The sequence below is a fragment of the Lolium rigidum genome, chromosome 4 (genome assembly GCF_022539505.1).
Source record: "Lolium rigidum isolate FL_2022 chromosome 4, APGP_CSIRO_Lrig_0.1, whole genome shotgun sequence".
Taxonomy (NCBI): domain Eukaryota; kingdom Viridiplantae; phylum Streptophyta; class Magnoliopsida; order Poales; family Poaceae; genus Lolium; species Lolium rigidum.
Genome location: NC_061511.1, coordinates 99,083,429 through 99,092,646, shown reverse-complemented (window position 1 = coordinate 99,092,646; position 9,218 = coordinate 99,083,429). Strand labels below are relative to the sequence as shown.

Sequence of the window (9,218 nt, the reverse complement as noted above, 5' to 3'; positions counted from 1 at the left end):
GTACATTCCACTATTCGTCAATCTCACCCTCTCCTGCTTGAATGACACTAACGTAACCATCTGCATCAAGGAATAAGGGCATTCCGATTTCCCTAGTATCATCATTTTTGCCGCGCCAAATCAAATCAAAAAAATATCCAAAAATACAAAAGTAAAGAGAAAATGAATTAGTTAATTCAATAATAAGAGAGAAAAGGGGCCAGGACTTTATTTTGTTGCCCAAGTGAATCCCATTCAATCGTTTACTCGTGGAATGAGTCCGTTGGAAAATTCAAGAATGAATCAAATCTCCCCAAGTAGGATTCGAACCTACGACCAGTCGGTTAACAGCCGACCGCTCTACCACTGAGCTACTGAGGAACAAGGGGGGATTCGAAAAAAAATGGGTAAAAGGCGAGAACTTTTATATTTTTATATTATGAACCTTCAACTCTAAAATGCGAACAAAAGAATTTAGTCTAAAATACCAAAAAGAAGTAGATCGGTTTTTTTTCATTCTTCCTTTCGGCTCGAGAATTTCACGGGATAGAGATATGGTATAAGAAATAGGCTATTAAGGTCAAAATAGAAAAAACTCACATCGGGTTTAGGGATAATCAGGCTCGAACTGATGACTTCCACCACGTCAAGGTGTCTCCAAAGAGCAACTCTTCTCAAAATATCAAAACAAAAGGTGCTGAGTTGGAATCCCATTCTAAGGATTCTTGTGGTTCCGGGGAATCTAGCTACAGGAGAACCAGGAACGGGGAGATCTCCCCTTTTTCCGCCCGACCGCACCCATCGTGCTAGAGCCTTGAGCATTATACAAGGACGTGCTGTAGGAGTAACCCATTACCTTCTGGGTGGAATTGCCACAACATGGGCATTCTTCTTAGCGCACCTAAAAAAAGACGTCTGTAAAAGAATAAATCTGCTTTCAAGAGAAATAAACAAAGTTTTCTTAGTTTTTAGTATAGTTATTTAAAGAATAGATAGAAATAAGATTGCGTCTAATAGGATTTGTCCTTTATTATTTTGAGTGCAAATACCTAACTAAATACTAAGAAAACTCTCTGAGGGATTCGAATTAGCGCCACCCGACCGTATTTCCCCTGAGTTGAAAGAAAGGTGGGAAAAAAGATCAAACTGCTTATTGATAAAAAATAGGGTTTGAAACTTAGGTAATTAACTTCTTCTCCTTAACCCAAAAACAAATGGGATCTATTTTTGAGAAATCAAATTCAGTTTAAGATAGGGGAAATTAAGATAGCAATTTATGAGCCGTATGAGGTAGGAAACTCTCAAGTACGGTTCTAAGGGAAGGAACCTCCTACCAGTAGTCGCAAATATCTCCTTCTTCCCTAATCCAAGATTGGAGAAAGAAGATCTAAGAGGGACCTATGGAGAATGTCAATTCCAAGAAATTCTATCTTCTAGCAAGACATTCACCGAGCAAGCGGAAATCCTTTTGAAGGAAGCTATTCAGGAACAGCTGGAACGGTTTTCCCGTACATGAGATTTTCACCTCATACGGCTCCTCGGTCAATTCTTTCGAAGGGATCCTTTTCCTCGTTCGAGAGTCTCCGCCCTTCTTCCACTCCGTCCCGAAGACAAATAGGAATTCTCAAATTATTTACAAATAAAAAATATCTCAAAATAGGCTTGGAGGGATTTCTTTCCTATCTTTCGAGATCCACCCTACAATATGGGGTCAAAAAGCCAAAAAAAAGTGATTTTAGCCCTTATAAAAAGAAAACGGATTCTTGAACCTCTTTCACGCTCATGTCACGTCGAGGTACTGCAGAAAAAAGAACTGCAAAATCCGATCCTATTTTTCGTTGGTGAGGATGTTATTGATTGTGAACCCATATTAGGCTATTTACACAGAGGAATGGAAAAAATCGCGGAAAACAAAACTATTATACAATACTTACCAAGGACGCATACCCAAACGGAAACTAAGTTCCCACTCACGGCCCATATAACAAGCTACACCAAGTAAGAAGTGTAGAACAATTAGCTCATAAGGACCTCCGTGGTTTCAATTTCAACCAATCTGTAGTTGATAGTCAAGGTCGCGTTATTAATACTTGGGCTGATATCATCAACCGAGCTAATCTTGGTATGGAAGTAATGCACGAACATAATGCTCACAACTTCCCTCTAGACCTTCCGCCTTAGAGGGAAGCAACCGCGAAAGCGGGGGTCGACGAAGCGGAAGCGAGAATGTCGGCAGGGGGAGAAGTTCTAGATACTTTTCCGTACTTTGTATCTGGAATTCCATTACTAGAACATTTCTAGTTATTACTATTAATAATAAGAAGAAGAGCTGCCTACCTCTGAAGATCAAGGATCAAAGACTACAGGAGCAGCAATCAATAGGACTTTCCTAATCCTCCCTTCCGTACTTTGTATCTGGAGTACTTCACCTAATTTCCTCGGTAGGCTGTAACATAGTTGAGGTTGAATCTAAAGGATCTACAGCTGGATAAATACCCTTGGAGGCTAATCCTCTGGAAAGTACGGTAGTAGCATCCAAATGTGCAAATGTTGTGGCAGGAGCAGGGTCGGTCAAATCGTCTGCCGAATAAACCAACTTTAAGATGGAATAAGATGCTCGATAAGGCATGAGGTTCAGTATCATAACAGTACTGCTGTACTGAATAGTTTTATTATTCCTCCAATATACATACACCAGGGGATATAGGAGGTAACACTATCCCTACAAATTCCTTTTTTCTGACTCCCCCACTCCAGTCGTTGCTTTTCTTTCTATTAATTCAAAAGTAGCTGCTTACGCTTCAGCCACCCCATGTCCCCCCTGTGGTGTGGCGGCATGGGGATGTCAAAAGGAAAGGGATGGAGTTTTTCTCGCTTTTGGCGTAGCAGGCCTCCCTTTCTTTGGGAGGCCCGCGCGGCCTTTATTTACGCTAAAAGCAGTCTCATCAGCAGTGAAAGAACAACTTCCTAGCCGAATCAAAAGTTTCTGAAGTCAAACCTAGCGGCCTTGCAATGATAAGTAGTCCAGTCTAAGAAGAAGTGTTGTGATAATAAAAAATACGACTAAAAAAGATTCGTCGGAATAGCAGAATATAAAATTAAGAAATGCAAAAAAATAAAGGGGGAGCTGATACGTCTCAAACGTATCTATAATTTCTTATGTTCCATCCTACTTTTATGATGATACTCACATGTTTTATACACACTTTATGTCATTATTATGCATTTTCCGGCACTAACCTATTGACGAGATGTCGAAGAGCCGATTCTTGTTTTACTGCTGTTTTTGGTTTCAGAAATCCTAAAAAGGAAATATTCTCGGAATTGGACGAAATCAACGTCCAGGGTCTTATTTTTCCACGAAGCTTCCAGAAGACCGAAAGGGATACGAAGTGGGGCGACGAGGCGCCGCCACCATAGGGCCGCGCGGCCAGAGGGGGGCCCGCACCGCCCTATGGTGTGGGCCCCTCGTCAGCCCTCCGACTCCGCCCTTCCGCCTACTTAAAGCCTTCGTCGCGAAAACCCCAGTACCGAGAGCCACGATACGGAAAACCTTCCAGAGACGCCGCTGCCGCCAATCCCATCTCGGGGGATTCGAGAGATCGCCTCCGGCACCCTGCCGAAGAGGGGAATCATCTCCCGGAGGACTCTTCATCACCATGATCGCCTCCGGATTGATGTGTGAGTAGTTCACCCCTGGACTATGGGTCCATAGTAGTAGCTAGATGATTGTTTTCTCCTCATTGTGCTATCATGTTAGATCTTGTGAGCTGCCTATCATGATCAAGATCATCTATTTGTAATGCTACATGTTGTGTTTGTTGGGATCCGATGAATATGGAATACTATGTCAAGTTGATTATCAATCTATCATATATGTGTTGTTTATGTTCTTGCATGCTCTCCGTTGCTAGTAGAGGCTCTGGCCAAGTTGATACTTGTGACTCCAAGAGGGAGTATTTATGCTCGATAGTGGGTTCATGCCTCCATTGAATCTGCGACGATGTGAGAAAGTTCTAAGGTTGTGGATGTGCTGTTGCCACTAGGGATAAAACATCAATGCTTTATCTAAGTATATTTGTGTTGATTACATTACGCACCATACTTAATGCAATTGTCTGTTGTTTGCAACTTAATACTGGAAGGGGTTCGGATGAAAACCTGAAGGTGGAATTTTTTAGGCATAGATGCATGCTGGATAGCGGTCTATGTACTTTGTCGTAATGCCCTGATTAAATCTCATAGTAGTCATCGTCATATATGTATGTGCATTGTTATGCCTTCTCTATTTGTCAATTGCCCAACTGTAATTTGTTCACCCAACATGCTATTTCTTATCGGAGAGACACCACTAGTGAACTGTGGACCCCGGTCCGTTCTTTACATCTGAAATACAATCTACTGCAAACTCTGTTCATTACTGTTCTTCGCAAAAAAACATCATCTTCCACACTATACATTTAATCCTTTGTTTACAGCAAGCCGGTGAGATTAACAACCTCACTGTTAAGTTGGGGCAAAGTATTGTGATTGTGTTGTGCACGTTCCACGTTGGCGCCGGAATCCCTGGTGTTGCGCCGCACTACACTCCGCCACCAACAACCTTCACGTGTTCCTTGACTCCTACTGGTTCGATAACCTTGGTTTCTTACTGAGCGAAAACTTGTTGCTGTACGCATCACACCTTCCTCTTGGGGTTCCCAACAGACGTGTTTCAACTACACGCCAGCAAGACTTTTTCTGGCGCCGTTGCCGGGGAGATCAAGACACGCTGCAAGGGGGGTCTTCCACATCCAATCTCTTTACTTTGTTTTTCTCTTGCTTTACTTTATTTTATTTACTGCTTTGTTTTCTCTCTATATCAAAAATACAAAAAAATTAGTTACTTGCATTTACTTTATTTAGTTTGCTTTATTTACTACTGCTAAAATGGGTACTGCTGAGAATACTAAGTTGTGTGACTTCACTAGCACAAATAATAATGATTTCCTATGCACACCTATTGCTCCACCGCCTTGCTACAGCAGAATTTTTTGAAATTAAACCTGCTTTACTAAATCTTGTTATGAGAGAGCAATTTTCCGGTGTTAGTTACGATGATGCTTGCTGCCCATCTTAATAATTTTTTTGAACTTTGTGAAATGCAAAAGTATAAGGATGTAGATGGTGACATTATAAAATTAAAATTGTTTCCTTTCTCTTTAAGAGGAAGAGCTAAAGATTGGTTGCTATCTTTGCCTAAAAATAGTATTGATTCATGGACTAAATGTAAAGATGCTTTCATTGGTATATATTATCCTCCCGCTAAAATTATATCTTTGAGAAGTAGCATAATGAATTTTAAGCAATTGTATAATGAACATGTTGCCCAAGCATGGGAAAGAATGAAATCTTTGGTAAAGAATTTCCCTACCCATGGACTAACTACATGGATGATCATCCAAACCTTTTATGCAGGATTGAATTTTTCTTCGCGGAACCTATTGGATTCAGCTGCTGGAGGTACTTTCATGTCCATCACCTTAGGCGCGGCAACAGAGCTTCTTGATGATATGATGATCAATTACTCTGAATGGCACACTGAGAGGGCTCCACAAGGTAAGAAGGTAAATTCTGTCGAAGAAACCTCCTCCTTGAGTGATAAGATTGATGCTATAATGTCTATGCTTGTGAATGGTAGATCTAATGTTAATCCTAATAATGTTCCTTTAGCTTCATTGGTTGCTCAAGAAGAACGTGTTGATGTGAACTTCATTAAAAATAATTTCAACAACAATGCTTATAGGAATAATTCTGGTAACAACTATAGGCCATATCCTTCTAATAATGGTAATGATTATGGGAATTCTTATGGGAATTCTTACAACAATAATAGGAGTGTACCCCCTGGTCTTGAATCCATGCTTAAAGAATTTATTAGTACACAAACTGCTTTTAACAAATCTGTTGAAGAAAAGCTTGATAAAATTGATATTCTTGCTTCTAAGGTTGATAGTCTTGCCTCTGATGTTGATCTTTTAAAATTGAAAGTTATGCCTAATGAAGATAAAGATATTAAGTCATTTTCTACAGCAAACGCCATCCAAGTACGAATTAATGAAAATATTAGATTGATGGCTGAATTGCATGCTAGGTGGGAAAGAGACGAAAAACTTGCTAAAGAGAATAATGTAGCTAAAGTTTGGACTATTACCAACACTAATAATGTTGATGCTTCACATGTTGCTAAACCTCCTACTATCAATGGTAAAATAATTGGTGTTGGCAATGTTTCTACTCCTAGTACAAAGCGTGCAAAGTTGCTCGAAGCTACTCGAACTTACTAAAACTGCTCGAAACTGTTTGTGATAAAACTGCTGAAATTTTTCAAAATATTGGGGACAATGATCCCATTGCTGTAGATCATAATGGTTTAGATTTTGATGATTGTCATATCTCTGAAGTTATAAAGTTCTTACAAAAACTTGCTAAAAGTCCGAATGCTAGTGCTATAAATTTGGCCTTTACAAAACATATTACAAATCCTCTCATAAAAGCTAGAGAAGAGAAATTAAAACTTGAAACTTCTATTCCTAGGAAGTTAGAAGATGATTGGGAGCCCATCATTAAGATGAATGTCAATGATTTTGATTGTAATGCTTTATGTGATCTTGGTGCAAGTATTTCTGTTAGGGATTTCTATTTTCGTGCCCTCGGGTCCTTAGTTGTGCTCAGTTTTCCCCAGCTCCTTAGTTTTTCCTCAGTTTTCCCCAAGACCTTGTCCGAAACCCGCAGAAGGAGCTCGGACGGAAGGAATCCGTTAAGTTGGCCGTTCCGTGCTGACGAGTGGGGTCGTGTCGTTTGTGGGGCCGCGTCGTGTGGGGCTGGTAGGAAAGAACCGCGTGGGACGGGACGAGACCATGTTTGTGTGGCCGTAGCGTGTGGGGCCGTAGCGTGTGGAGCCGTAGCGTGTGGAGCCGTGTGGGTCCGGGACGTGGGCACGAGTGGTTTCGTCTCTTTCGCCCAGATTAGCAGTTTTCAATGTACCTTTTTCCTCTCTCTCGCTTGATCTCATTCATATTTGATAGCCCAAATTGGTAGCAAATCTAGAGCAGCTTCTCCTTCTTGTTTTTTAACGATATTCATTTCTTTATGCCTTCGTTTTTACCCAATCAGGTAGGAAATCTAGGGCACAAATCCAGAAAAAATATAGGATAAGCTGCATACAGCAGCCAACATAGCATAGATATATTCACGATAGATCCAACAGTAGTACCGATAGAACCCTATGATACGTCTCCGACGTATCGATAATTTCTTATGTTCCATGCCACATTATTGATGATATCTACATGTTATATGCACACTTTATGTCATATTCGTGCATTTTCTGGAACTAACCTATTAACAAGATGCCGAAGAGCCGTAGTCTGTTTTCGTTGTTTTTGGTTTCGAAATCCTAGTAACGAAATATTCTCGGAATTGGACGAAATCAACGCCCGGGGTCCTATTTTGCCACGAAGCTTCCGGAAGACCGAAGAGGAGTCGAAGTGGGGCCACGAGGCGCCGCCACACTAGGGCGGCGCGGCCCATGCCCTGGCCGCGCCGACCTATGGTGTGGGGCCCTCGTGTGGCCCCCCGCGTTGCCCTTCCGCCTACTTAAAGCCTCCGTCGCGAAATCCCTAGTACCGAGAGCCACGATACGGAAAACCTTCCAGAGACGCCGCCGCCGCCAATCCCATCTCGGGGGATTCTGGAGATCTCCCCGGCACCCTGCCGGAGAGGGGATTCATCTCCCGGAGGACTCTTCACCGCCATGGTCGCCTCCGGAGTGATGAGTGAGTAGTTCACCCCTGGACTATGGGTCCATAGCGGTAGCTAGATGGTTGTCTTCTCCTCATTGTGCTTCATTGTTGGATCTTGTGAGCTGCCTAACATGATCAAGATCATCTATCCGTAATGCTATATGTTGTGTTTGTCGGGATCCGATGGATAGAGAATACTATGTTATGTTAATTATCAAGTTATTACCTATGTGTTGTTTATGATCTTGCATGCTCTCCGTTATTAGTAGAGGCTCGGCCAAGTTTTTGCTCTTAACTCCAAGAGGGAGTATTTATGCTCGATAGTGGGTTCATGCCTCCATTGAATCCGGGACGATGTGACGAAAGTTCTAAGGTTGTGGATGTGCTGTTGCCACTAGGGATAAAACATTGATGCTATGTCTAAGGATGTAGTTATTGATTACATTATGCACCATACTTAATGCAATTGTCCGTTGTTTTGCAACTTAATACCGGAAGGGGTTCGGATGATAACTCTGAAGGTGGACTTTTTAGGCATAGATGCATGCTGGATGGCGGTCTATGTACTTTGTCGTAATGCCCAATTAAATCTCACTATATTTATCATGACATGTATGTGCATTGTTATGCCCTCTCTATTTGTCAATTGCCCGACTGTAATTTGTTCACCCAACATGCTTTTACCTTATGGGAGAGACACCTCTAGTGAACTGTGGACCCCGGTCCATTCTTTTATACTGAAATACAAATCTGCTGCAATACTTGTTCTTACTGTTTTCTTGCAAACAATCATCTTCCACACAATACGGTTAACCCTTTGTTACAGCAAGCCGGTGAGATTGACAACCTCACTCGTTTCGTTGGGGCAAAGTACTTTGGTTGTGTTGTGCGGGTTCCACGTTGGCGCCGGAATCTCTGGTGTTGCGCCGCACTACATCCCGCCGCCATCAACCTTCAACGTGCTTCTTGACTCCTACTGGTTCGATTAAACCTTGGTTTCTTACTGAGGGAAATTTGCCGCTGTGCGCATCACACCTTCCTCTTGGGGTTCCCAACGGACGTGTCAACTACACGCATCAAGCAAAATTTCTGGCGCCGTTGCCGGGGAGATCAAGACACGCTGCAAGGGGAGTCTCCACTTCCCAATCTCTTTACTTTGTTTTTGTCTTGCTTTATTTTATTTACTACTTTGTTTGCTGCGTTATATCAAAACACAAAAAAATTAGTTGCTAGCTTTACTTTATTTGCTATCTTGTTCGTTATATCAAAAACACAAAAAAAATTAGTTACTTGCATTTACTTTATCTAGTTTGCTTTATTTACTACTACTAAAATGGCCACTCCTGAAAATACTAAGTTGTGTGACTTCACAACCACAAATAATAATGATTTCCTATGCACACCTATTGCTCCACCTGCTACTACAGCAGAATTCTTTGAAATTAAACCTGCTTT

The 9,218-nt window shown here is 41.6% G+C and overlaps 1 non-coding gene across 1 annotated transcript; it reads right to left on the bottom strand.

The window, feature by feature from the left end:
* Positions 1–288: 288 nt before the first annotated feature.
* On the bottom strand, positions 289–360 carry TRNAN-GUU. The gene has a single exon. It is a non-coding gene; the product is annotated as a tRNA-Asn (tRNA).
* Between the last annotated feature and the right edge of the window lie 8,858 nt (positions 361–9,218).